Source organism: Eumetopias jubatus, unplaced genomic scaffold, assembly GCF_037043125.1.
Source record: "Eumetopias jubatus isolate StellerSeaLion01/CBP00866 unplaced genomic scaffold, mEumJub1_p1.0 scaffold_2, whole genome shotgun sequence".
Taxonomy (NCBI): domain Eukaryota; kingdom Metazoa; phylum Chordata; class Mammalia; order Carnivora; family Otariidae; genus Eumetopias; species Eumetopias jubatus.
In genome coordinates this window covers 109,717,784-109,741,219 of record NW_028274808.1, presented here as the reverse complement: position 1 = coordinate 109,741,219, position 23,436 = coordinate 109,717,784, and the positions used below count along the sequence as shown (strand labels likewise).

General features: G+C 37.6%; 1 protein-coding gene and 1 pseudogene across 1 annotated transcript in view; one reads left to right on the top strand and one right to left on the bottom strand.

Moving 5' to 3' along the window:
* ANK2 (ankyrin 2) overlaps positions 1-23,436 on the top strand; it is a 318,287-nt gene that overhangs the window by 29,479 nt on the left and 265,372 nt on the right. The gene's annotated exons all lie outside the window — the stretch shown is intronic.
* On the bottom strand, positions 11,328-11,912 carry LOC148164878 (peptidyl-prolyl cis-trans isomerase A pseudogene; annotated as a pseudogene).

Sequence of the window (23,436 nt, the reverse complement as noted above, 5' to 3'; positions counted from 1 at the left end):
CTTAGCTTCCATGCAAGTGTTGTTCACTTTTCCCAACTAGCTACTGAATCCAAGCCGGCAGCTAGCCCACTGAGTCGTTGCACAGAGCCACAGCCTGAGTCCAAGATTCTCAGGAGTGAGCCTGCTCGGGTGTCTGGAATATGCCTGCATAAAAAGCAGACACCACTGAGGATGGTTCTATCTGCTTCTGCTAATGTGATGAATACGTAAGACACGCAGACAAAGCAAGGGCCACGGCTTCTTGGGTGATCTTGGGAAACTCCGTTGCACTTCAGTTTATTCATCTTTAAAATAGGAATCATAATGGCTTTCTCTGATTATCTCCTCTAAAATATTGTAAGAAAGAGGTTTCTAACCTGCAGTTTTAGAATATTAGTCGTTACACGGTCATGCTCACCTTTTTCGCACTTCTTTTCCTTTGTACATAGTGATGCTAAGAGACAGTAAAATAGCAACAGTCCTCCTGCCTTGCACAGGACTCATGCCGCTTCATAATGTGATCTCAAAATGGAGTGTAACTGGATGGCCTGATGCTATTTATTATCACCACTTAAAGTGAACCCATATGCCGGTGGCATATTGAGCTGACAAGCTGTGATGTCATTGGCAGGAGCAGCACCTCCAGAAGGCAGAGTTGCTGAGGATTGTTTATGACATTATCATATGAACATATTGAATGCTGCTGGTCAATAGCAGCAGTGGTGTCTGGGGAAATAAGGTCAAGTGAACTGAAGCACTGAGTTACTAATGATTTAGGGGTGACAGCCTTTTGGAGGCATTGGCTGGACACAGATGGATTATGGGTTTTTTTTTTTTTCTAAAATTAAGCTGAATTCCCACAGAGTTGTCAGCACTTTTTTTTTTTTTTTTGCCTTCAGAAAGTTTGTTAATTTTGTGGTAGATGGACATTTTCCTTTCCTTTAACATTGAAAAATACCCAGGTATGAGCCCATCCTGCTATGTTTTCTTTAGATGTTTTATTCCTGAATTTATAGAGCAGTATAGCCTCCTTTTTGAGAAAAGAGAAATATTATTGATGTATTTTACAATGGGAAGTACACTGTTCTGATTCTCTTTCTGCCTTACTGATTACACCTTCCCTGACATCCTACCTGAAGTCATTCTATGATTTTTTTTTTTTTTTCTGGAGCCTGGTAAGCAAAGAAAGGTGAGTAGGCACCACATATTTTGAAAGCCTTAAAAGTAAACTACATTGGGGCGCCTGGGTGGCTCAGTTGGTTAAGTGACTGCCTTCGGCTCAGGTCATGATCCTGGAGTCCCGGGATCGAGTCCCACGTCGGGCTCCCTGCTCAGCGGGGAGTCTGCTTCTCCCTCTGACGCTCTTCCCTCTCGTGCTCTCTATCTCTCATTCTCTCTCTCGCAAATAAATAAATAAAATCTTTAAAAAAAAAAAAGTAAACTACATTGTCCTGTAGGTAGTGGAGTTTTGATGAAGACACGGAATAATGATAATATTTATATTATCAGGCAGGGAGACATGTAAGGAAGCTATTATAATCCAGATGACAGATGGGGATTTCTTCAATGAGGGCATTAGTAATCAGGGATTAGAAGGATTCAAGAAATATTTAGGAGGTAAAATCAATACGTATAGATCAGATATAAAGATGACTCCAGGTTTCTAAGGTGATACATCAAGAAGTAGTTACCAGTGCTTTTTGTTTACTTACACTGTTTCTTGACCTTTTAACTTCCACATCTTTAAATTGCATTTATTTGTGTTTTATGTTTGGTTTTCTCTTCTAGAGTCTTGGATACTTGAGGACAGGGATCATGCTTTATTTACCTTAGGTTTCTTACTGCTCAGCATACTGCTTGGCACATTTTAAAAAATGTTTTTTAAAGGAGTGACCTTGAATATAATTATAACTGTATTTCTTTTTAAAAACATCTTTAATTTATGTTGACTTTCTTTCTCATTAATCTGAATCACTGTGCCATTACCAAAATGATCCGATCTGAGGAAATAAATATTTCAATTGCACATGGGTCCTTGTCTTGATTGACTTTCCCTCAGTATACCACAAATACCCAAATTCACTAAAGCAAAAAATATTCAAACATAACCAAAGCTGAAAACCCAAAGCCAATTTAACTACTAATTTAAGAGAGGAGAGCCAGTTGCAAGCCCAACCTCCTTAATAATCTTGCTCCTGGAGGATATAGTTCTAACTAACCTGGGTGTGGTCCTTCGTGACTTTGGAAAATGATGAACATTCCACATGGGTTAGCTGGACTTTAAGATGATCTCTAGAACACAGCTGTTGATATTACTCTCCTAAGGAAGAGATTCATGTGTGGTTTATCACAGTGGAATCGGTTTCATTTCTTAAAGCAATCTATCATTTCACAGTCAACCTAGAATGGTGGTATTTTCCATTGTTGTTCTTTATCACTAGAAGACTTCGAAAATCAGGAATAATAAAATCAAGTACAAAAGCTCCGGGGAACCTTTTTAAACTGTCGGGAAAGCGGTTTTGTTTGTCAAGTGTACAATTTGGTAGGCCTCCTTTTCATATAGTTTTGAGAATATATGCTCAGTGTAATTAATATCAGCTCTATCTATAAGACTTAGATTCTAATCAAAGTTCAAGGTCACGGTCTAAATTGAGCCATGACCAATTTTTATGTGATTTTTTAATATGATTATAAAAATTTTTATGTGATTTTTATATGATTATGAATTATGACTAGGCTACACAGGAAAACCAATCTCATGACTTTATACTCTTATGTGTTACAATATGCAAGCCTGGAATTACCGAGTATATGCAAGGCCTTTAGAATCCCTTCAAAGGGAAAGCAAGACATTCTCCTACTTGGAAAAAAAAATCTGTCACACCTGTAACTGGCTTGGTCTGCTTCACTAGTTTTCTTAAATCTGTGCCCTGTCATCTGTTGGTTAGTGAGAGAGTGACCTGGTGATTTTGTTTTCTTTTTTTACGCCTCTGTGTCTGTAGGACTGTATTTGGAATCAGTCTCCCTAGGACAGAAAGGCAGAGGGAGATGGGAAAGGAGATGAAACCAGGGATGCTTTGGAGAGCAAATAGTAGAGATGGGAAGGGAGGGGATGGGCAGAGGAAAAAGACACAGGAAAGTCCGTTGGCTACAGTGTGGTAACCTCCACATTGATCTATTATCAACGCATTGACCATATGAAAAAATTGTATGGAAACACTTTAATCTATAAAACACATGAGCAAACTGTTTTCAAGCCCTTCAAAGGCATTACTTATAAAATATATATTATTCTTATCAGACTTCAGAAATTTATTTTGTATATTTTAAAGAAGTTGAATTTCTTTTTAAAAAAACTCAAAATAGAGTTTTCACTAACTCAGAATGTCTTTTTTTTTAAAAGATTTTATTTATTTATTTGAGACAGAGTGTGCGTGCACACAGGAGCAGGAGGTGGGATGGAGGGGCAGAGAGAGGGAGAAGCAGACCTCCCGCTGAGTGGGGAGCCTGATGCGGAGCTCCATTCCAGGACCCTGAGATCATGACCTGAACTGAAGGCAGGCATTTAACCGACTGAGCCATAGAGGTGCCCCAGAATGTCTTTTCTTTTAATTAGTCCCATTAATAAGATTTTACTGCATGTACCTAGTAGCACTTACCACTTTACATTTAAAAACTCAGCATTAACTGACATCAGTGGGAAGTTCCTCTGGACGTTGATTGCTTTCAAGTTTGAAAGGAGTATACTTCTAAATAGTCATTAGTCCCTTCAGAGAACATGATTCCATTCCAGGGTAACATTCCTTGATGCCCAGCTAGAATGATGGGGCATTTCTCCCAGTTAATAAAGCTGGATTGCATTTAACTTAACCACTAATTCAACTATCTTGATCCTAGCAGCATGACATGTAGGACTATTTAGCAATAAAGTAATAAGAAGCTGAATATTTAATAGAAAAATCTATTTTTTAATGTGAAAAATTCATTGTCACTGACAATTCTTGGGGAAAATTTTGCTATCATGGCAATTATTTTTGCAGATTCTTAGAATCTTGCCTTGTCTTGCTTTTCTGCTGTAGAATCAAAGTGTTTTGATGATATGACTCTAGGTAGGAATCACCTCGGGAAATAATTTCCCTTGAAGAAATTATTTCAATCACTTGTGGAGAATACATAATAGTTTTTGGTTTAGACTTCAAATAATTTTGCATGTAAGTGATAAAGTGCTTTTAATGATGATAAAGTGCTTTAAAACTGGCCACTCATCTGTCAAGTCTCCACTTAGATGTTTTTTCTTTAAGGAAATCTTTTTTACCTATAATTAAGTGAACTCAATCATTACATTCTATACTTTTTCATCTTGTTTCTCATAAAATAACTTGATCCTACTTATATTCCCAGCAATTAGTACAGTGGTTCTAAGTGCTCAATAAATATTTGCTAAAAAAAATAATACATGAAAACCTATATGTAATGTACAAAAGTTTTGTACTAACTTGAATTTCAATTTGCATGATTTATATTTTGCATCTAAATGTGCAGCAAATGTCTACAATAATTCAGCTTTATTTGCTGCCAGAATGCATTACTTCTTATTTCTTCTTCTTTTTTTTTAAAAGATTTTATTTATTTACCTGGCAGAGAGAGACACAGCGAGAGATGGAACACAAGCAGGTGGAGTGGGAGAGGGAGAAGCAGGCTTCCCACTGAGCAAGGAGCCGGATGCAGGGCTCGATCCCAGGACCCTGGGATCACGACCTGAGCCGAAGGCAGACACTTAACCGACTGAACCACCCAGGCGCCCCATTACTTCTTATTTCTTTAGGATTACATTTATTTTTAGATTTTGTAAAAGTTACACATTTTATTAATTTATTTAATAATTAATTTTATATCACTATTAATGATGAAATGCCCATCACTATTAAAACTTAATGAAAGGGGTGTATGGGTGGCTTAGTTGGATAAGCGTCTGTCTTTTGTTTAGGTCATGATCCCAGGGCTCTGGGATCGAGCCCCACATGGGCCTCCCTGCTCATCGGGGAGCCTGCTTCTCTCTCTCCCTCTGCCACTCCCCCTGCTTGTGCTCTCTTTCTGTCAAATAAATAACGAAAATCTATTAAAAAAAAAACTTAATGAAAGATATTTAGTTTTAGTGCACAATTTCCTCTTCCATTTTATCCATTGGACTCTTTATAAAACCAATTCACCTTCAATATTTGAAACATACATGAGAGTATTCCTCTATTGTGGATAATTGTTTCAATTGTGGGTATTATACAAGCAAGGAGAGAAAATATGGTTGAGATGTTCTGACTTAAAATACTTTGCATCTTATGAATATTATGTGCAGAATGCCTTAGTAGTTTATTCCCAGTTCTCTCTTTAAATTTTATACATTTAGTGCTCATTGTTATGTTTCTTGAAATAAAATATCATGTAAATTCTGCTATAAATGTTGAGCCAGCTTTATAAAGTGGTCTTGCTTAAAACTACAAAATCTGTGTGGGAGTCACCTAGGAAGGTGGGAATATGTCTGGGCAGCCTGGGGCACAGGAATCTGAGTTACTCTCAGATACATGCCCTCAGCCCCATCTTGAGAGCACAGTGCATGTCTTTATAATTTCTGAATTCCTCCTGCAGTTACATAGCACAAGTGACTTGCATCTGGTTTCAACTCCATTCTCAAACAAAGTCCATGGCTGTAAGGAATGGAAAAGCAGGATTACTATTTATTCTTCCCGCTGTGTAATCTATAAAACTCTCTGGGCCAAGCAAAATCATGTAGGCATTGAAGGTCAAAACCACAACATAGATATGTTGATTTATAGTGGTAGTGTTGCTTAGGCAACAAGAAATCTAGCCAATAGGCAGCAAGAAATCTTAATGTCATTAAAGAAACTAGCCAATAGGAAATTTAAAATATTTGATTTTGTATATCTGGTATTTTGTGTCAGTTCATTTGAGCTTTTTTTCCCTGAGACTATATCTCCAGTGGGTATTGAAATTTTATGCTAAATTTAGCTGATACAAGAGTTATGGCTGATAGTTGCTATAACATATAAGCCTGCAATTTCATGACTTAGCACAAAAGAAGCATATTTTTGCTTCACATGGAGTCTAGTGGGGGATGAGGCTTTGTATCTTTTACATGCAACTGTTGGGGATTTGGGCTTGTATAGGTTTGCTTAGAAACTCAGGTTGATAACATTGGGCTTTTGAGATCTTCCTCGGGGTTGATCCCCTGCCAACTGGGGAAGTGAGAATGTGGAGGATTATGCAGGGGGTTTTATAGGCCTGAAGGAGGATTTTGCAGCCCTGAAAGGGGTCCCTATCTCTTCTGCTTAGGTTCCATAATCTGTCTTATGGTCTAACCAAATGCAAAAGGAGTGAGAAAATGAGGTCTTCAGTGGGGTGGCTATTTTCCAAAAACAACACTTCTTCATGAAAAGGCGGCATGAGTTTTTGGTGAATAACCAGCTTTCTCTACTAAGGTGAGAGAGTGATGGTAATTGCTGTGTTCAAGCAACAACTGAAAATTGTCCTTAGAGTAATGGTATTGAAAATAAGGCTATTTTTAAAAATGGAAACTAGGGGACATCTGGGTGGCTCAGTCAGTTAAACCTCCAAATCTTGATTTTGGCTCAGGTCATGATTTCAGGGCAGTGAGATCAAGCCCTGAGTTGGGCTGTGTGCTCAGCGGGGAGTCTGCTTTAGGATTCTCTCTCTCTCTCTCCCTCTGCTCCTTCCCCCGCACTCTCTCTTTCTTTCTCTGAAATAAATAAATAAACCTAAAAAACAAACACTGGAAACTAAATGCTATTAATTTGTAATTGAGTAAGTTTACGACTAGAGGGGTTTTAGAACTAGAGGGGTTTCTATGTCATCAAATAGAATCCCATTTAGATGATTAAGGAGCTATTCTTAGATTTCAACAATTCAGAACAGTTGTTCCCCTTTTTTTTCTTCTGGTGATTATTTTTAAGTGAAGGGATAAAAATCCCTCTTTCTGCAGTTGCTTAAATAAAATTGCCAAGCAGAATGATAGTTTTATTTAGAAGATATATACAACACATCCTTTTGTGTTATAATGATTATATAAATATTCTATGATGCTAAAATAAATTTCTGTGATTAAGAATAACTATGTCCTCATGTACTTTACAAAGTATTTCTAGGTCTTTATGCCACTTGAGCCCCTTAATGACCCTTTGAGAAAGTTAGAGTAGGTATTTTTAGCTCTCCTTTTAGACAAGGAATGTAATACTCACAGAATTGGGTTTTTTCTTTGTTTTGGGGTTTTTTTTTTTTAGATACTCATAGAGTTTAAATGATTATCTCAAAAGCCTCAAAAGCCTCAAAAGCCTCAAAGGTAAAAGTGAGGTGAGTGAGAACTATAACCCTATGTGCTGTTTTCATGACCCATTATAGTATCTATCTGGACACTGGAAAGGACCATTCATTACTGTAGACTTTTCAGTTTGTACAATCTATACACATGACCACAGATGCAGATAATGTGAGAATTGCCAAGGTGACTGAAATGACAGATCAGCATTGCTGGTTTTTTCATTTTGCTGGTGCAGGCATATCTTGTGTATTGGCTTTTAAATATTTATAGGGTATTCCAAGAGTGGACAGATATCATGCCTTTTTCTTTTTTTTAAGATTTTATTTATTTATTTGAGAGAGAGAATGAGAGAGAGAGAGAACATGAGAGGGGGGAGGGTCAGAGAAAGAAGCAGACTCCCCGCTGAGCAGGGAGTCTGATGTGGGACTCGATCCCGGGACTCCAGGGTCATGACCTGAGCCGAAGGCAGTCACTTAACCAACTGAGCCACCCAGGCGCCCATGCCTTTTTCTTTTAATCCACAAAAGCCATCATCCACAAAAGCCATCAAATTGTAGCTCCAATGTATGTATTTCTAAATGAACCCACAGTTATTTCTACTATTTTCAAGAAATGCTTTTATTTAGTACAGTTGACTTTTCACGTTTTATTCATTGCCTCTTCATTGAGTTTTTATTGCCTAGAATTATTCAGTATGGAGATAAAAGATAAGGTCCCTTTTCCCCAGATCAGTCTCATGAGGGATAGACAGAGAGGAAGCTGAGACTTCTTATACTCTCATAAAGGTGATGAAAGAAGGGAGCCTTATAAGCCCTAGGAGTAGAGGCTAACGGCCTTGGAGGGGATGGAATGGGTGCTATAGAAGGTGCTTTGGAGAGGTGATATTTGAACTGATTCTGGAAGGATGAGTAAGAATTCAATTGGACATGTATTGCTTTTTAAAATGTAAAATACAAAGTTCAGTTTCATTTTAAATATTTGACTTAAATTCAGAAATAAGTCTAAAATATTATATCCACATCTGGGCTTCAGAAAAAATATTTAAAGGACAGCTCAGTAGAAAGTCATAAACACTGGGAAATAAAACCAATACAAAATACTGGGTGCTAAAGTCAGCATGCAATAAATATGGTTAGATTCATAATGAACTTGAACTTATCCTGTACTTCCTCACTTATTGTGACCTGTGTATATTTCTTGATTTGTAAAATTTATCCTTTTCTTTAACTCTGTCCCTGTTCTGACTCTGGCTATCCTATATGAAATATATATGTCCCTGCACCTATGATGCACTTACTATATGTATTTTTTCCATAAGTACATATATATATATTATTTATGCCCAGTCTCATTGTATCAGCCCTCATCTTTTATAGATTTCTCTAGCACTTACATTTCTGTAGGTTATTTTTTCCCCCATTATTCCCGGTGGCAGTATGCATTGCCTACCTATAAGTCATCTATGTTTGCAAATTCTGACTTTGCATATGAAAATGAAAACCTTTATCTAACTTTCTTTTAAGAGAGATAGGCTCTCATCTTCTGGAACAGCTCATGAGAAGTTCTGCATGACTGTAGAAGAGAAGGGGGAAAGATGGAAAGAACAGAGGACCTAGCAAGAGCATATTAGCTTTGAGCCTCTGTATATCGTAAGTCAATTTAGTTAGGTTTTTTAAATATGACACAAAGCTGATCCAGTGTTATACTTATTAATCATTAATCAGAAGGTTATAATAGACTAATGTAATATGTTACACTTAATAATAACATAAAAACTGCCTCAGAATACGTGAAGAACTGCTATACTTTATTTATATAGACCCTGAACACATTTTGCCTGCTTTTGAAATGTATCTCAGAAGTTGATAAAAGGCAGCCAAATCTGCAAGACTCCCCTTTTTTGCTTTTAAAAAACTCTTCTGTTTTTACTGAAAAAATCAACACGATAAAATTAAGGGGAATTTGAAAAGAGTTTTCATTGCTGTATTACCTTAACAAAATCACTTTTGTTCCATTCTTGGCTTATATTCATAGATGTTTTCCCTGTAGCTGCAATTCAATGTAAGTCAAACATTTATCATTTATGTATTCAGCAAATGTTAAGTACCTACCGTGTGATAGGCCCTGTTCTAGGTGCAGGGACCTGCTGTGAATAAAATAAAGTCTCTGCCCTTACGGTGATTATATTCCAGTGGAGGCAGGGTGGGGGAGGCTAGACATTTAGCACATAAACCAACAGATCAGTAATGTCAGATGGCAGTAAATGCTATGAAGAAAACTAAAGTCCGGGAAGAGAACAGAAAGTGATAGGTGGCTATATAAACTACGGTGGTTAAAGAAAGGAAGACTCCTCTGAGGGGGTGTTATTTGATCAGAGACCCGAGTAAAGTGAGGGGGTCACCTTTGTGACTATCAGGGTAAGTCCATTCCTGGCAGAGGAAATAGCAAGTATATGTGCTTGAGAAGGGGACTTGCTTGGCGTACTCAATGGGGAGCAGAAGGGCCAGTAAGTCTGAAACATAGGGAGCAAGAAGGAGAATGGTCAGAGGTCACCAGGGGTCACAGTATAAGTGCCACTGTGTGTGGCAGGTATATGTTGGGTGAGAGGAATATGGAAGTGACTAAGACAGCCTTTCACTTCCAGAAGCTTATTTTCAAACAGCACATATATGTATAAGCAGTAAGTTGCAATAAAATGTATTAGGTGCCATTATAAAAGAACAAAGCATAGTGAGGTAGCATACCTGCGCCGGGGAGGCAAAGATGCTGAAATGGGATTTGGCGGATGGATAGGAGTTTTATAGGAAAAGAAGGAAAGAAAGGGCATTGTAGATGTAGAGGGTGTAGAGATTACATAAAAATAAATTAATGTAAAAAATGTTTAATGAGGGATGCTTGGGTGGCTCAGTCGGTTAAGCGTCTGCCTTTGGCTCAGGTCATGATCCCAGGGTCCTAGGATCGAGTCCCACATTGGGACTTCTCCCTCTGCCCCTCCCCCCTGCTTGTGCTCTCTCCCTCTCTGACAGATAAATAAATAAATAAAATCTGTTAAAAAATGTTTAATGAGATTTTTAAAAAATGTATGTTGGAGAGTCATGGGAGAGGAGGCAGGAAAACAGAACAAAGTTATGAAGGTCCGAAGTTAAAAAAAATTTCAAATATTATAATAAAGTATTTCAGACTCCTTTCCTTTTTAATTTGAGTTATTTTATTCTATAGAAGTTTAACATTTTATTCATTGCATCAAGTTCATTGTTTTTTCTCTATGATTTTTTGCCACTCTTTAAAAGCAGGGGAAATTGTTAACAATCAATTAATAACATCAAAGGGAGATGAGTTATCCATTTCCTCAGTTGAAGCAAATAAAGAGCACTTCCCAGGCTACTTTAATTTTCAGTTTTTGGGAAAAAAATCAGAATCTCAAAGTTATATGTATGTTGTTTAATAATTATTTTTAAAAAATAATGGGTTTCCTAGTTTCCTCAAAAACATGGACTTTCCATAAGTCCTAGAGATACATGTAGTAATATATCTTTAACTGCAATTCCTTGCTCAAGTAATATTACTTTTCAGGAGATTTCACATATTTTGAATGACCGTTATTATTGTTTAGAATTAATTTACTTTATTGTCTTCCACCCTGGCTGGAAACCTTTAGGAATGAAATATATATATATTTCATATATATCTATCTCCATCCTAGATTCTGAACATAAATTTTCCCAGTGTACTGTTTTATCCTCTGAACCTCAACAGATTTCATTTCAAACTGGTTTCATTGGTACTCTGTTTGGTTTAGTTTTTATTTCATAATCATAGACTTAACTCTGCAATCCCACTAGACTTGGAGGGAGGGAGGAAAAGGTGGACCCCAAAGAATGGCAGTGAGAACCCAAAGAGTATAGGATGTTGCCTATTAATGGGAGTGGAGTGGTGCTCTCTTGAGCTACAGAAGGAATGGAATGGTCTGGTAGTTAAGATAAAACACAAGTCAAATTTATTTGAGTTGTCCACAGTGAACAATGACGAACTTCTTGCTGCTCTTGACATTCTTGGACCCAAAGCACTCCATGGCTTCTACGATATTCATATCCTCTTTCACCTTGCCAATGACCACATGCTTGCCATCAACTACACAGTCTGGGCAGTGCAGGTGAAAAACTGGGAATGATTTGTATTGGGTTTAATATTTGCTATGGGCAGGATGCCAGGACCTGTATGCTTTGGGATGAAGTTCTCATCATTAAATCTCTCCCCGTAGATGGACTTGCCACTAGTGCTGTTATGGTGTGTGAAATCACCACCTTGACACATAAATTCCCAAATAATTCTGTGAAATATGGAATTCTTATAACCAAATCCCAGTGCTCAGGATGCAAAAGGTTTCTGCTGTCTTTGGAACTTTTTTTGCAAATAGCTTGAAGGCAATGTAGCCTAAGGGCTCGTCCTTGACTGCCATGTCCAAGAACAGGGTGGGTTGACCTTGGCTGGGCGGCAGCAGTGTTGGTGGCATCTGCAAAACCTCAATTGGTACTCTATTTGAAGACTGAGTGTTTCTAGAATTCCCGGAATAACATTGCATGCTGTCTGTAAGAAATCAGAAACCATGAATGTTTTTTACTGGATATGTTTAAATTGCTGTGTCAGCTATCCCTTGATGCTCTTCATTATAATAAGTACTATGGTGAACTAGTAATGTTTTTGGGAACTGCAGGCTGTATAGAACTTGAGCTCAGGGACTCTGGGGTTCTCTAGAGGAGCAGGCAGCTCCCCGAGAGGCACAACTGGGTCACTGGGAGTTTTCACAGGCGCCTTTCTGGCTAGGTGAGAGGGCCTTCATTAGTATTAGCATCATCCTTCATTTTCAAACATAATTCTAAAGTAGAGGTGTTTACCTATATAAGGTGAAGATTTTTAGAGCGCACCATCATCAGCAATTGGCCTCACATGTCTAAAAGCATGATCATAGTCTTATCTGAATGGACTTCATGTAACAAAACTCAAAAACCTCGGACTATTAATCTTTTACAAAATGGTATTTAGAAAAGAAGAACATTTGTTGTCTTCAAAAGACATTGAAACAGAAGTCAAATAACCTGAGCTGGGATGGAAACTAACATTTATCTGCAAAAGGGCCTTTACTTCTGCTAGTAGAACAAACTAGTTCATTGACCTGCCACAGTTGTTACACAGACATAATTAACACCGTATTACACCAATGTGTAAACTGAGGCTCAGAGAAGTTGGATGACTGTGTCACAAATTGGAATCCAGGCCTTTCTGGCTTTAATGTGCATGGTGTCACTGATCAGTTCTGCTTAAATGCATCATTTGATCTTTTTATCCTTAGTTCTGCTCTAGTTAATTTTCACAGCATAATTAACCACCCCAACACTTAATGGTTTAAAACAACAACAATTTAAGTTCTCTCATACGCCACTAGGCTCTATTGGCTTTCTTATAGGGTAGTCTCAGGGCAGCATTCCAAGAAGGTGAAGATGGAAGTTGCAAGATGTCTTAAAAACTAGGCTCTAGACCTCCCACGGTGCCATTTCACCATGTTCTGTAAGTCAAAGCAAGTCATAAGGCCAGCCCAGGTTCAACAGGTGGAAAATAGATTTTATCTCTTGATGGGAGGAGCTGCAAATATTCTATGACCATGTTTAATCGGCCACTATTCTTTTCTGTTTTTAAATTTTTAAGGTGTATTATGTTGCACTGTTACCAAAGCACTTAAAAATGTTAGAAAGTCAAGTTTTAGATTCTTAAATGTGTCTTCTAATTTTGTCCTACTTTACTGTTGTGAAGGAGATATTTGAAAGAAGAAAATGAGTGTGAAGGTACCTTGAAAGCCTATAAATAGAGCCCTCTGTAAGCTAAGGTATTATTAAGATTTATAGAAGATGCTAGGACTTACAGTTGAAAGGAGTTTTTAATAGATTAAAAATAAATGAAAAAGATTTGAAAGATAATCTGTAGTTCACAGGGCATAGAAATTTTCCTCAAGCTTCAGAAGCATTATTGGTTTTCTGAAATGTAATAAAATGTGATTTTTAAAAATTAAATGTTTTGTTGCTTGTGTGTGTAGAATCAAGCAATGAGTAAAAATTGTGTGAAGTCCAAGTCTTGCCATCCTTGGTGTAGTTAATAATATTAGACCCAGATACTCTCACACCAAGAAGTCTGTGGAATCATATTATGGACATGGAATTATCCTGACTAATGTAGAAATGCCAGATAACTCCATCCTAATTCTGCCTTCTAAAATCTAATTCCTTTTGGCATCTCAAAATATTGTTGCAGTGTGCTAAAATGATTTCTAAAGTGGGAAACCTAAATGGCGCTACAAAAAAGATATCCTCCAGGGATATCTTCTCTAAGGGAGGGCTGGGTGAGATTCTGGGACTTTATTTAGGAAGAAGTTCTTAAAAATTAACAACCTTGGGAGATGCAGTTTTCCAGTTATGGAATGAAGAAGTCACGAGAATAAAAGGTATAGCATAGGGGGTATAGTCAATGGTACGGCAGTAGCATTGCATGGTGACAGATGGTGGTGAGCGCAGCACACTTGTGAGCATAGCATGATGTATACAGTTGTTGAGTCACTCTGCTGTATACCTGGAACTCATGTAAAATTGTGTTTCAACTATAGTCAGATTTTTAAAAAATGTATCGATGAGTCAAAAACTGTTAACAACCTGGTCACCTTGACCACACTTCCCATACTTGCATAACCTGCTTGCCTCTGTGAGGCATCTGAGTTTGAAACAGTGACAGAATTATGGCTGAAAAGAGCCAAACACCCTGATGTTTGATAACTAAAGAAGTTGGGGGCTGCTACTGGGCATATCGATGGTACATCAGTGACAACGAGTGGAGACTCTCAGGTGTAGGGGTGCAAAGTGAAAAGATGAACACAAGAGTTCCGTTTATCTGCCTCCTGATCAAGATCTGAATAACAGTGGTACAGATTCTGCCTATGAAACCATACCATTAAACCCGGTTTTGGCAGTAATACTTCAGCACAGATTGCACCTGCTGCTTTTAAAATGCTGCTTATCCGTCATCCTTAGCATCATATTGATGTCCAATCCAACACAGCCTGAAATTTTGAGTTCTCTCAATATCCCTCTAAAACGACTTCAAAGAATTGGAGAAAAAGAATTATGACTCCAAATTGCCTGGAATTCTGAATTCAGAAATTTAGGAAAACTGAATAGTAGTCAAATTCTTTGATCGAATTTTGGATTGGCACAGTCTTTTTTTTTTTTTTAAAGATTTTTATTTATTTATTTGAGAGAGGGAAAGCACGAGCAATGGGAGCAGGAGAGGGAGAAGCAGACTCCCTGCTGAGCAGGGAGCCCAGTGTGGGACTCAATCCCAGGACCCTGAGATCATGACCTGAGCCGAAGGCAGACGTTTAACCGACTGAGCCACCCAGGCACCCATGGATTGGCAGAGTCTTGATAAGAGGTGACACTTGATGTATATATATATATTTTTTTAAATGTTGTGAGTTTTGTTGTGTTGTCATGATGAAATTTTTCTCAGAGTACAGTTATGATTTTCACACCAACTGGCAACTTTAAGATTAATTAGAAAGAAAAATTACCAAATGATGGTAGTCCAACTTTCTGAAACAAAGAAATGAAATAGATCAACATGGATAATTTTGAAAATTGTCCAGATTTGTTTTAAATAATAGCAGCTAGGAATGCCTGGGTGGCTCAGTTGGTTGAGCATCTTCCTTCGGCTCAGATCATGATCCCAGGGTCCTGGGATCGAGTTCCACATTGGGCTCCTTGCTCAGCGGGGAGTTTGCTTCTCCTCTCCCTCTGCCTGCTACTCCCCCTGCTTGTGCTTGCTTTCTCTCTCTCTCTCTCTGACAAATAAACAAAATCTTTAAAAAAAATAATAGCTAACATTATCGAGTGCTTATTATGTGCCAATATTTTAAGAATTCCACATTAATTAACTCACTTATCCCTGTGAGATAGCTCCCCTTCATAGATGAGAATATTGAGAGGAAATAAAATTTGCCCAGATTCACAGAGTAGAGGGATTTGTTTCTGGCAGTTTTATTCCCATGTCTGGTCTTAGTCACTTTCTTCTACCGCTTCTTGGCTTGTCTTTCTCAGACATGCATCCAGTCTCCCGTGAATTTCCCAAAGCCCTGGGTTTTTAGACATTGTTACAATGTGCAAGAGACTAAACTTTACTGGGCTTTTGGAATATTTGGTATGAAATGTAAGTACTTATAGTCATAGTTACTGTAATGACAGATATAAAAACAAAATCCATCAATATAAAGATTGGTGGAAACTGTGGATTTTCCTTATAAAATAAAATCTAGTGTTTCCACTCTAAACATTGTTTTTTGGGTGCCTGGGTGGCTCAGTCGGTTAAGCGACTTATTTCTTTAGAATGGTATCTGGCCACAGAATTACCAGCCACGTCATCAAAATATACACTATATAAATAACAAAGTTTTATACAGAACCTATGATAGGGCAGAACTGCCCTCCCTCCTGACTGTGAGGACAGCAGTTTAATAAATATTAAACTTAATAAATACAAGGAAGAAATAGAAGCAACTTAATATACAGGCAAAAACGATGGTACAAATCCTTGCTATTTGTAATTTGTCCATAGACCAGGAACATGGACATCACCTGAGAGCTTGTGAGAAATGCAGAATCTCAGGTGCCAGCCCAGACCCAGGGAATCAGAACCTGTGTTTGCATCAACAGGAGATTCAGATGATCACTAAATTTGAGCAGCCCTGGGCTAAAGCATTTGTATTCTGTTAGTAATTAGTTGTATAAATATGAATAAGTTACTTACTATGCTCTGTATTTTAATATCCTTCATTCCTTGACACTTAATATACATTGATTTTGGACAAGTTAATTCTGTAATCTTCATTTCATTGCCTGTGAAATAGAAGTACTCATATTACCTACCCTATACTATTGTAAGGATTAAATAAGGTAATGATTGTAAGATTTGTAGAATACTGTCTGCATGTAGTATGTGGTTAATAAGTGCTTGCAGTTGTTATTTTAGGTATTGTTTCCCTAATGTACTATATTATTGATTACGTGGCACATGGAATAATAAATTTCTCCTTAAATTTCCTATACAGATATATAAATGTTCTTTTTTTCCACGTTCTCCACTTTATGACATACTGCAAAACTGTTTTCTGAAGTGGTTGTACCAATATAGATATGCTTTTAAAAACTGAAAATTGGGCCACCTGGGTGGCTCAGTTGGTTAAGTGTCTGACTCTTGATCTTGGCTCAGGTCTTGATCTCAGGGTCATGAATTCAAGCTCCACATTGGGCTCCATGCTGGGCATGGAGCCAACTTAAAAAAAATTGAAAAATTAAAAGCAGCAACATTTTCCAAGACAAAGTGCCCAGTGGAAAAAACACTGGCATGGGGACTAGGCAAGCTATAATCTAGTCCCAATTCTTTTGACCTTGAACCTGTCATTTAACCTTCTTGGCTTTTATGGATATTAGAATATTAAGTGTTTTAAAATGCTTATAGTACTACTTTATGGATTTTGTAGAACTAGCAAAACACAATAATTATGCCTATGTTATTTAAAAAAAAGATTTTATTTATTTGAGAGAGAGAGAGAAAGAGTATGAGCAGGGGGAAGGGTGGAGGGAGAAGCAGACTCCCTGCTGAGCAGGGAGCCTGATGCGGGGCTCGATCCCAGTATCCTAGGATCATGATCTGAGCTGAAGGCAGATGCCTAACTGACTGAGCCAGGCAAGCGCCCCTATACATATGTTATCTTAATCTATGAGAATTTGTGATAAGGTGTTAAGATCACTGCTGTTTTGTGGCACTATGTTGGGTATTTTTAGAAGCTTCAGAAAATCTTTCAGATTATTAAATTACTGGTTCAGCCACAAATATATGCTCTAAGTCTCTATATTTAATCCCAAATTCATTATTTCAAAAGAAATAATTTGCTCTTTGAAACTTTGCTCATTATGTAATAGTATCGACACATGTATTAAAACTTCAGATAAGGGGCGCCTGGGTGGCTCAGTCGTTAGGCATCTGCCTTCAGCTCAGGTCATGATCCCAGGGTCCTGGGATCGAGCCCTGCTTTGGACTCCCTGCTCCGCGGGAAGCCTGCTTCTCCCTCTCCCACTCCCCCTGCTTGTGTTCCCTCTCTCTCGCTGTGTCTCTCTCTGTCAAATAAATAAATAAAATATTTTAAAAAAAGCTTCAGTTAAAAGTCTTCTGTCCTCTCGTATATCACCTTATTGTCCAGGCACTATGTGAGCACACTGGCTGAATCATTGCAAGCATGCTACAAATCTTCACTGAATGAAAGGCAGTGACTTCACCCTAATTGTTCTCTATTTGAAAATTCATTGAAATTTGTTGCTTCCCTTTTTTAGTAATAGGGTTTGTAGCAAAATATCAGCTCTATGATAACCAAGAACTTAAGTGTTTGGAATTCACTGTGATTCTTCTTTGGTGAAAATCTGTCTCAAATTCATAATTAATTCAGCCAGTGTTTATGTTGGACCCGAGTGTAAAATGAAACCTTCATAAATGAATAGAACTTCTTGAAACTTCCTTTTTTTTTTTTTTTTAGATTTTATTTATTTATTTGACAGAGAGAGCGAGAGAGCACAAGCAGGGGGAGCAGGAGGAGAGGGAGAAACAGGCTCCCTGCCGAGCAGGGAGCCCCATGTGGGGCTTGATCCCAGGACCCTGGGATCATGACCTAAGCCGAAGGCAGACGCTTAACCATCTGAGCCACCCAGTCACCCCTCTTGAACCTCCCTTAGTTGGTTGCTTTTGTTTCTCTTTCTCAATTAGTAATGATAAATTTTCCTGGTGAACATGTGGCCAACACACTAAATAAATTTTGTGGGTTTTTTTTTAAGATTTTATTTATTTGAGAGAGAGAGCCTGAGTGGGGGGGGGGGGGCAGAGGGAGAGGTGGGGGGAGAAGCGGCCCATGACCCAGAGATCATGACCTGAGCTGAAGGCAGACTCCCAACTGACTGAGCCACTCAGGTGCCCCACAGTAAATAAATATTTAAATTGAATTGGATGTTGAAGTGATTGCAAATTAAATGAAGTCATTTTTTCCTGCTTATTTGAATATATCTGCAAGTCATATTCTATTGAAGTACTCTATGATTTAAAAAGAAAGAGTACTTTCTTAAAAACTAGGGGAATGCTATTTTGCTTAATCATTAGATTCATAAATAAGTAAAGACTCTTATCAACATATCTCTGAGGCAAAGACTTTAAGTCATTAGAAAAGAGATGGTCTTGAGGGAATCCCATTTATATAAAGTTTAAAAATTTGGACATTTAACTGAAAACCTTTGATTATGTATTCTAAACAATTACCTCAGCTCCAAGAGGGCCAAAAGAATTTACTGTCATGGAGAGCAGTGTATTAAAGTTAAAGCTGCAGTGGTTCTCAGTTATCTTCTTTTTTTTTTTTTAGCAGCTTTTAAAGATATAATTAACCACGGTATTTAGTGTAGTGTACAACTGGATGTTTTGACAACCATCACCACAATTGAGATAATCAACGTATTTAGTGATCTTTGGGTTGATGGAGGTATTTCATTGAAATCAGAGCCAGATTCCATTTTTTCTGCAGGAATAATTTTACTACTGGGTTGAATTCTAACATTGAAATGAGATTTGTGTACACACAAAATTTATGTGTGCAGTCACAAAGCATTGTTTTCTAACTGTAGTTTAGATCTATTCATTTTTAAATTTAGGGTGTGGCTGGAGTACAAACTGTAGCATGACTGGCCTCCAGTGGTGTCTTTGAAGAATAGCATCGCTGCTAGATTCAAAGCAACAGGTGAGATTTAGAGAAGAGCCATTCCATGTTAGCTAAGATCATACACGTGCATTAAGTGGCAGGGCTGGTGAAATGGAACATCCAGCATGGGAGGTGGGAACTGTCTTCCTCTAATCTTGGGATGGAAAAAAGTGTTTGATGCTAGCTGAAGCTTTCATGCAATTGTTATTCAGAACTTTTTCATAGAGAAAGATTTACACTGATTTTCATTTTCTAAGAGAAGAAACTTACTTCTGTCTGGCTATCTTCTCTCTGCTCTGCTGATACTTCCTTAAAATATATCTTTATTATATTACCTGTTTTTTCTTTTGTACCTTTTTTTTCTTACAGCTTTTAATTTTGGTTAAATACTCCAAGAACTCTGAAATTGCACATATATAAGTAAAAATTAAGGAGCCACATAACAATGGCATTGTTAATTTGAAGTGATTTTAATGATGAATATAGGTAACTAGGAGGTTTGCCTGTGATTAGTCTCAGGAATGAAGACAAGAAATATTCAGATCTTAAACTACTATGTTTTGGCATGTCCTTTCTTGCTGATATTTCTCTCTATTATTCTATTGTCCACAGCAGTAGAAAAGAGGAATCATAAATAAAATGAGGGGAAATCAGGGAAAGAGTCTAGGTTAGAATAAGTAAAGCAGATACTGTGTTTTTCTGGCTATAAGTGTAATAATAATTCTTCAATAGCAAATCAAATCCTTCAGCATGGGAAAAAGAGAACTTCCAATAGTTGGATTAGTCAGGGCCAGTTATGAGTTAGGCATGAATATCTGCACCACTACTAAATTTTTTTCTCAGACTTATCTGCTCACCTCCTCCAGGCCACCATTAATACCTTTCTTCCTTCTGATTTCTAGCCGAAGGCAGGAACTCTGGAATCTTTATTTTTGCCTAGTGTCTCATCTAAATACACTTATACTGTACCTCTCACTGTCTGTGTATGCTCGCATTTATGTTCTTCTATAGTTTTGGTCCGTGTGGGTTTGTATTAGTTAACAGTAATTCAGGCAGTGGCAAATGGAGACCATATCCAGATGTCCAAATTTTCTTAGGTCTCATCAGCCATGGATACAAATGGAGTCAGTTTAATAGTCACCTGTCTTCTTTGATGACCTGTGTCAGTATCACAGTCTTCTGAAAAGCCTGCTTTTCTTGCCCCATTCACCACTCTTGTATTTCTTATTTTGGGGGTGGGGGTGGGATGGGAGCGTCTCCAGGTGGGATCTAACATGTGCTCGTGAATGAGTCGTGTGAAGCATCTTATCAGGGGCCACTGAGAGTCTGAACACATTGTCCCTTTTCTTTCACTGCCCACTGCTCTGTCACCAGGCTCCACTGAGTCTCCAGCACACCTCAGGTGCCAAAGACACGTGTTAGCTGATTGGAATTCATCCTCCATTGTGTTATGCTGAAGGGTGATTGAAGTAATGTTGCCTGTGCCTCAGTGCCTTATAAAATCCATCCCAATTCTTTGTATGAAGTTCAAATATGCGGAAGATTTGGGAGCTGACAGGGAGTTAAATGTCTGCAACAGCAGCCAACTCTTGCAGTTTTATGAGGAAGACCTTGTTACTGCACGAATCTCCCATGATTTGCTCCTTCTTCCATTTGGATGAGTTCTTTACCAAAAGGCTCCCTGGTCTCTTCATTGATTAGGATTAACTGATTAAACAACTGATTTGCCATTAGAACCAATGAAGAGCCACAGTAATAGTGGCTTAAATGACTTAGAAGTTCATTTCTCTCTCATAAAATAAATCGAGACATGAATAATCCGGGGCTGGTAAGGTACGCACTCTACTGGGTCAGGAATCCACGGTCCTCCTATCTTCTGTTCTGCCATCCTCACCATGAGGCTTCTACCTCATAGCCTGAACTGATGGTTCAAGATCTAACCATTATGTCCAGCGGAGTGGAGAAAGGTAGGGAGGGGTAGTCATGCTTTGTCTTTAAGGACACTTCCAAAAGTTGCAAGCAAGCCTTTTTAAAAAAATCGTGTTGGTTATCACATAATTACATGATCACGCTTGGCTTCTGATGAGGCTGGAAAATGTAGCCTCTACTATGGCAACCATGTGCCCAACTATTATTTTGATGATTTTATCAAAGCAAGAAGGGAGAACAGCTATTAAGGAAAAACAAGTGGACTTAGCCACAGTACCGTGCAAATAGGCTTCTGGAACACCCAGCCTACCGGTCAACCTTGGGCCAAACCAGTATTAATGCCTCTAAGGCCATCAAGGGCTATTTTATTTGGCCCTCTGTATGGGCAAAATATTACCACTCCTTTAATTTCTTTTCTGACTACGATTGTCTGTTATTTACAAAATTGTCCAGTGCACTTTTCCTTTTTCTTTTTGTCTCATTGGATTAGCTTAAAGTGAGACACTCATTCTCTCTGTGCTGTGCTAGAATTATCTACATGATGTGATTGATTTCCTGACTGTGATCTTTGTACCAAATTTTGTCAGATGGCATGCTTTGATGACAAGTATTCATTCCCTTGATAACAAAACCGGATAAAGACATGACAAGAACGGAAAACTATAGACCAATATCTGTCATGAAAATAGATGTAAAATTTCTCAATAAAATACTGGCAAAGAGAATGCAGCAATGTGAAAGAAAGATTTGTACATCATGACTAAGTGGCATTTATTCTAGATAGACATGCAAGGTTCAACATTAAAAAATCGGTTATACCAACAGGCTGAAGAAGAAAAATCACATGATCATATCAATACATGTAGAAAAAACATTTGACAAAATCCAATTTCAAGTTTTTTGTTTTGTTTTGTTTTTCTTTTATTTTGATTTTTTTTAAGTAAATTCTACTTCCAACGTTGGGCTTGAACTCACGGCCCCGAGATCAAGAGTCACATGCTCCACTGACTAAGACAGCCAGGCACTCCCAATATCAAGTTTTGATTTAAAACAAAAACAAACCAAACAAAAACAAAACAAAACAAAACAAAAAAACTCAGCAAACTAAGAATAGAGGAAACTTACTCAAATTGATAAAGAACATATACAAAAAACCTACAACCAGCATCATAATAAATGGTCAGAAATTAAATGCTTTCCCCCAAGACTGAGAACGAGACAAGAATGTTCCCTCTCATTATACTCCTATTCTACATCATATGGGAAGCTTAGTTAGTGCAACAAGACAAGAAAAGGAATGTATAAAAATATTGGGGGAACGAAATAAAACTGTCTTTGTTCACAGATGACATGATTTTCTATGTAGAAAACCCCAAATAATCAGCAAACAAACCTGTGGAACTAATAAAAGATGATAGTAAGTTTGCAGAATACAAAGTTAACATACAAAACTCAATTGCTTTACTATATGTCATCAATGAACAATTGCAATTTGAAGTTAAAAATCACAAACTTAGGTATAAATCTAACAAGGTATAAATATATAAGAACTACATGAGAACTACAAAATTCTAATGCTAGAAATCAAAGAACAGCTAAATAAATTGAGAAATATCCTATGTTCATGGTTCGGAAGACTCAGTATTGTTAACACATCACTTCTTCCCACTTGAACTATAGGTTTAACACTGATTAAAATTCCAGCAAGGTTATTTTGTGCACATTGACAGAGTGATTTTAAAGTTTACATGGAAAGGCAGAAGATCCATAATAACCAACACAATACTGAAGAAGAATAAGAGTCAGAGGACTGAGACTACCCAACCGAAAGACTTATTAAAAAGCTACAGAAATGAAGACAGTATGGTATTAGTGAACAAATAGACACATAGATGAGTGGAACAGAATACAGAGCTCAGAAATAGACTGATTCAAATATAGTCAATTGATCTTTGACAAAGGAGCAAAAATAATTCAATGGAGAAAAGGTAGTCTTTAACTAATCGTGCTGGAATAATTGGATATCTGCATTCAAAAAATGAATCTAGATGCAGATGTTACACCTTCCACACAAATTAACTCAAAATGGATCAAGACTTAATTGTAAAACTCCGAACCATAAACCTTCTATAAGATAACATAGGAAAAAAATCTAGGTTACCTTGGCCTTTTAGATATGACACCAAAAGTATGATCTATAAAAGCAAAAGCTAATGTTACATTTCATTAAAATTTAAATCTTCTGCGAAAGACACTATTACAAGAATGAAAAGACAAGCTGCAGAATGGGAGAAAAATCTTTGCAGAACACACACCTGGTAAAAAGGACTTGTATTAAAAATATATA